General features: G+C 41.5%; 1 pseudogene; it reads right to left on the minus strand.

The window, feature by feature from the left end:
• Window positions 1–878: 878 nt before the first annotated feature.
• Window positions 879–1,903, minus strand: LOC143039326 (uncharacterized; annotated as a pseudogene).
• Window positions 1,904–7,017: the final 5,114 nt, after the last annotated feature.

Raw genomic sequence — 7,017 nt, forward strand, 5'->3', positions numbered from 1 at the left:
TCTCTGAAGTCCTCTTCAGGTGTGATGTGGCACATATAATTGGATGTACTGGTGCTTGCATTGAGATGGTAGAATGGTAGGTTGGAGAGAATGCAGAGGGCAATGGAGGCAGGAAGGGTGTCAGAACCGGTAACTGAAGTCACCCTTGTGGTCTCTGACTTGTCAGAAAGACTTCAATTACCGGTTTTGACACCCTTCCTGCCTCCATTGCCCTCTGCATTCCCTCCAACCTACCATAGGAACACAAGCAAAAGTACATCCAATTATATGTGCCACGTCACACTTGAAGAGGATTTCAGAGTGAATCAAAACACTTTTACAAAATTTTGGGAGGCACAATCAATAAAAAACATGTACATATATGTGAATTTTGTATATCTTTGTAACATATAAAGAAATGTAAAAAACAATATATTTTGGCTAATTATTGAAACCCTAAACAGTCATATTCCAGATTGCTTTTACTTTTTCCTGTCACTCACTGTAGCATCGTCACTATTGCCTGCCTTTTTAGCACACCAGCCTGGTCTCGTGGCAGGGCAGACGACAATGAAGAACTGAAATGCTCAACAGCGTCATCCACCAGCCCTTCCCTCTCGAGGATGTTAATTTCATTAGGCTGAGTTATTGATATGTTGTAAAGAACATAGCATGCTTTTATTATTTTAGGTATCCGAAGAATATCGGCATTTACATGCTTCAATCGTCGAAACCTACCTTTTAAGAAACCAAGAGCATTTTCAATGGTAACTCTTGCTTTGGAGAGTTTAGTATTGAAGAGAATTTGTGTTTGCGATAAGTTTCCAGAGTTCTTAAATGGTACCATTACATGCTTTTGGACTCCAAAGGCAGTCTCCTACAATATGATGTTGTGGTGATGGGAAATAATTTAGGTCACCGTTTTGGATTTTCTTATAAAGTGAAGTTGACTTTAGCACTCGGCTGTCATGTGCAGATCCCGGGAAGCCCACTTGAATGTAGGAAAAACTTTTATTAGGCAAGCAAACTGCAAGTAAAATGACACTGTGTTTTTGTGTTCTATCAACATAATCGGCCTGCGTGGGTGATGGAGCTTTGATGTTAATGTGGCATCCATCCAGAGCCCCTACCACACCGGGAATTCCTCCCATTTCTTGGGAATTCATGTGCAATTTCAGAAATTTTAGGAGTTGGCCACAAAAAGACATCCTTTCCTGCATTGCAAATGACATCAATCAGTCTCTGGACACAATCAAACACTGTACGTTGTGACACACCAAACATCTCTGATATTTCCCTGTAGGTACTCTGCGTTCCTAAATACCAGAGTGTAACGTACAAAGCTTTTCTTGGACCCAAATAAAGGCTGAATCCTGAAGGGTTCAGACCGTATGCTTCATGTATGAAGTCCAAGATGAGGTCAAAAGATGTCCTTGTGAGGCGAAGGTTCCGGAAGAAGTCCATCTCGCTCATGTTGTCCAGGATGTCTGCCAGACCCTCCTGTTTTGGATGGTGTTCCCTACAATACAAATGCGAACCAAATTAGTATACTGTACAATTGACCTTAGTAGCAGAATGAGGTTATGCTGAATTTTACAATTAGTATTGGTCGACAATAGTTACCTTTCCATGAAGTCACAAGCTACTGCTGCTGCTGCTACAGCACCCATATCTGCCTCTCTGCCACGCTTGCAACTGCCAATAGAGGCATCATAGGTACTGATAGAAGAGACTGGTTTTCGTCATCTTCCATGTAAGTATCAGAGTCGGTGCTGCTGTCCATTGTCTTGTCCCTTGGCTCAATTCTCGTAGTCTGGCTGATGGTCCCACCACGGCTGCCGTCTGTGTTATGATCCGTACGACACTTTTTCCGAGACGGTGGGAGCGAGGGTCGTCTGGTAGCACAGAAAGTTGTGTTTACCATGAGGCCAGCCGAAACATCATAAAGTGTTTGATATTCTCATGCACTGGTAAAAACGCCTATAGTGTGTCTTTTTTCTAGTAGGCTTGTCTTATTAAAAATACATTTTATGTTAGGCGACAGAGGACGTTTCATTTTTTGGCACGGTTTTGTTTTCTTCGTCACCATACCTCACCACGAATGCCACAACATCCTCGTCCACTGACCAAGTAAGTTCTTCCTTTTTCACTGACAACTCTAACTTTGATACATTAAAAATAAATTTGATTCATATTATTTTATCCTTATATTTTGTGGATATTGTGGTTAATTTTCATTATTACTCTTTTTTCAGATTGATATGGCTCCCAAGAGAAAATTTCGGTATGTCTGGATGGCTGACCCGACGTTCCAGCCATGGCTGTCTTCTGTGAAAGACCCTGAGAAAGCCAGATGCAACTTCTGCAAGAGGGAGTTCGGAGCTCATCTGACCGCCTTAACAAACCACAAGAAGGCGAAAATGCACATCAACAATGCGAAGAAATTCCAGGATCCTCTACCTGAGGAAGAACCTTCACCTTCTCTTGGATATTCTTCGGTGGCTTTATGGATTATTCCACATTTTATTATTTGTTAATTGTTGAATATATGTATAATAAAGATTATATATACATATATATATATATATATATATATATATATATATATATATATATATATACATACATACATATACACACACACACCTTGGCTTCATCCCCCATCCATGGGAGGTAGCTAAAACAGAGACACTTCCCATCCTCCCCCCTACACACATCCACATCCGGACTTCTCCTCTCATCTCAGCTCCTTGCGCGGACAGAGGGCCACACCCGTATCCCGCCCACCACACGGGTCCGATGCAGCGTGACGAGACACGGCACATCCACAGCAGGGCTGCTTCACAATACAGTATACATAATTATATATTCAAAATAACAAATCAAAATAATTTTAGGTTGGTGCTGGTGCTGGTGTTGCGGTTGCTGTTGCTCTGCTGATGGCTTTCATCGCAGAGCATAACCTCCCCTTCTCTCTCGTGGATCATCTAGTGGACTTAATGAAAATAATGTTTCCGGATTCTGCAACAGCCCAGGGAATCAACATGCACAAGACCAAATGTACGGAGACCATGAAAGCGATGGCAAATGTAATGAATGAAGATCTACTTAAGAAGCTTCGCATGTACAAGTTCTCAGTCATAATAGACGAAACAATGGACCTCAGTTGTACTAAAACATGTACTGTTCTTGTTAGATTCTTTGACTTGACCAACCGCAAAATAAACACATCCTTTTATACATTATTTAACCTATATAGTAGCAGTTCTGTCGGATCAACTGGACAAAACTTGTATGACATGTTAATGGAATCTCTCGACAATTGCAATATCAAAAGGTCCAATTTTATAGGGTTTGCAGCAGACGGGGCATCAAACATGGGAGAAAATAATTCCTTAAGCCGCCTCAGGGAAAATTTAAAAGAGATCACAATATTTCGGTGCATCTGCCATTCCATTCACCTTGCAGCATCAGAAGCTGCTAAAGTTCTGCCCCGTAAATGTGAAGATCTCGTCAGAAATATATATTCCTTCTTCTCCCATAGTGCAAAAAGAAGGTATGAACTAAAAGAGTTTCAAGAATCTTGCAATGTGAAGCCACATAAAATCCTACATCCATGCCAAACACGATGGTTATCTCTATATCAAGCTGTGGCTAGAATCTTAGAGCAGTGGCAAGCCTTAAAACTATATTTTATAGAAAAAGAAAGTGAACTAAGATTACATTCAGTACAAAGTATCTTAGAGCACATGAGAGATCCATCGGTAAAGTGCTATTTTACTTTTCTAAATTAATATTCTGCCTAAATTTTTAAAAGTAAATTTGTTTTTCCAAAGTGCTGAACCTACTATTCACTTACTGCAAGAATCTATAACAGAACTGCTCGGTACAATTTTAAGATCTTACTGCAAAGCAGAATTTTTCCATAACATCAACTTAATTGACATTGATCCAACAGATAATACTTTATTTCTACCAATAAATCAAATTTACTTGGGCCCAGAAATGCACCAAATATTTCAAGATCCGTGTATAACCAAGCATCCATCATTAACAATGGCAGTCCAAATAAAATTAAAAGATTTCCAATTGACAGTGAATTGTGGAGAATGGCTTCTTATCACCAAAGAAAGTCCTGGAAAAAAACACGAGACAAAATGAATACGCTTGTAGACTTCACAATAGCTATCCCTAGACTTTTTACAGTAAATGTAAATAAGTTAGATGAAGAATGGCGTAAACTGGATTTTGCAAATCTTCCAGAACAATGCAAGCACCTTAATGCTGAAGAATTTTATTTAAGTGGCAGATCTTCAAAATATTCGGATACAGGAGATAAGGCCATTGAGGAAAGAAGTGCGCAGTGTTGCTGCTCCCGTATTTTGAGAAAATTTGAAGTGTTCCTGGTGTCCAATCAACTCCAACTTCTCTCAAAACTGGTTTGGCCACCCATTGTTTGATTCTAGTAGCTATGGCTCGAGGGAGAGGTAGGGCTTCGGGTGTAAATAGTGGTAGGGCAGGTGTTATGGGTCCATTACGACCCAACATGGCTCCCAAACAGGATGTAAACAATGACAACTCTCGACCCTTCCCCTCCTATTCCTAGTCAGTCAGCCTCAGCTATTACTACTAACTCTTCTATCTCAAATGATCACTGTGGGACGTGCAATACACCTATAGGAATGGATGCAATAGGTTGTGACCGTTGTGAGACCTGGTTCCACCCCTATTCCATGTGCCTTGGCCTCCCTGACCATATAGTCAACAGTATTGTCGAATACGACGGCCAAGGTGTTGCTTTTATTTGTACGGAGTGTAGAAGTAACTCTGGGAAACCTGGAGGTGGTGTGTCTAACTCTGCATTTAAACAGCTATTTCAAACAGTAAAAAAACTTTGTGAAACGGTCCAGAACCTCTCTGTTAGGCTCGACTCCAGCTACAGTGTGCAGGGGGAACAGACCACCCATTTTCGTCCAAACCCGGAATCCCAAGCTGCATTAAATTTCACAAATGTAGATAATTTGAGAATACTTATTCGAGAAGAAGCAAGGGAAATCAAGGAGAGGAACAGGAGAAAGTCTTCAATTATAATAAGAGGCATTGATGCACAGAGTACAGAAGTTGTGAACTCTGCACTCGACCCTGTGTTGAGACACATCTTGGGGTCACCAGTAGTTTTATCTGATGTCACTTGTATAAGCAGGGACAAAAAGCTATACCGTGCCAAGATAACTGATGATCAGATAAGGAAAAACCTGCTAGTTAAAGCAAAAAGTTTGCGCCGCTCAGAGTATAGCCACATATACATCAATAGGGATCTCACTCACAACCAAAGAAAGGAACTGCAGGAGAGGCGGTCACGCCAACGCTCATCACAAGTTGATGGGTTGTCGGGGAGGCCTGCTGGTCATCATGTCGGCACTGACTCTGCAGCAGCCCAATCAACCCCTAGTAATGCAAAGGTCGCCCCCACTCCCCAGGCACCTTTAAACCAATAGCCCCGCAGTCTTTCTCGGCAAAAGCACAGTTCACTAATCTGAATATCGGTTTTTGCAATGTAAATAGTCTACTCAACAAATTACCTATGATCTCTGCTTTTCTTTGTGAAAATGACAATGTTTTTGGTGTATGCGAAACCTGGCTGTCGCCTGATATTTGTGATTCCTTTGTAAACATAAGTAATCTTAGCCTAACTCGAACCGACTCTACTAGCCACACAAGAAAACACGGCGTTTGTGTATATATTAAGAGTCACCTTAGTCATATTAGTATTAACTCAGGCTGTGAAAACGTCTGTGCAACTCATCTTCTAATTTTCAATCTTTATATTTTAGTAATCTACCGCCCTCCATCCAACACCTCCATTGCCAACACGGGTCTCAGACTTCCTCCTCGATTTCTGTCCTGGCAAAGAAATACTAATTCTAGGCGACTTCAACCTGCCTCTCTTGCAATGGCAATCTAAGAAAGTGTTTAATGCTAAGTATCCCCCCCTCCACCAGTCCTTTATGGACTGTTTTATATCATTAGGTCTCCACCAGTGGGTAACAGCCCCCACTTATGTAATGTCTGGCAACACTATAGACCTATTTCTCACATCAGAAAGTGACAGTGGGCGAAATTGATGTTAGGAGCCCTTTCCCCAACTGCAGACATTGCCCTGTACTACTTTGTTATTATTTCCAGTTTGGTGTAACAACAGAAAACTCTCCCCCCTCTAAGCGATCTTGGCATCGAGGGAAATACAACCATATAAATGACCATCTGTATGAAACTGACTGGGACTTTGAATTTCAAAATTTGTCAATTGATAGCATGTACAAAAGATTCCTGACCATCATTAGACCTCTGATTGAGCGATATGTGCCTTTATCACCAAATACCCCACCCCCTATCAAGACACGTCCGCCTAAGAACGTCAAAACTCTTCGTAAAAAAGCATGGGAAACCTACAAAACTGCAAGAAGCTCCTATGGCAGACAGTCCGAACAAGCCATACAAGCCCTGGCACACTATGACGGCATTAACACCCGATTCCGCAATTTTTTTATCACCAAGCAAATTAACCATGAAAAGTCACTGATTCAGCAACTGAAACAATCTCCTAAGCTATTTCACCAGTATATTCGGAGCAAGAAAGTTGGGGCACCCTCGGTTGGCCCTTTGAGGATGGACTGTGGTGAGTTAACTAGTGACTGTACCCTGATGGCCAACACTTTCGCCTCTCACTTCATCTCTGTACACTCTAGACAAGCCTGCAACAATCCTTCTCTGCATCAAATCTTCAATGGGACTATGGACAGAATTTCCTTAAATCTGGAGCAAATTCAGAATAGGCTCAAGGCACTCGACCCTGACTCCAGCATGGGACCAGACGGTATACATCCCACTCTTCTTAGATCCTGTCCCGCTATCACTCTCCCATTGCTCCTACTATTTCAAAAGTCTCTCACCATAGGAAAACTACCAAAGACTGGAAAAATTCCACCATCATACCGATTTTCAAGAAGGGCTCCCGCTATACTCCACTTAACTACA

Source organism: Oratosquilla oratoria, chromosome 26 (assembly GCF_046742065.1).
Source record: "Oratosquilla oratoria isolate Oo_2021 chromosome 26, ASM4674206v1, whole genome shotgun sequence".
NCBI lineage: Eukaryota > Metazoa > Arthropoda > Malacostraca > Stomatopoda > Squillidae > Oratosquilla > Oratosquilla oratoria.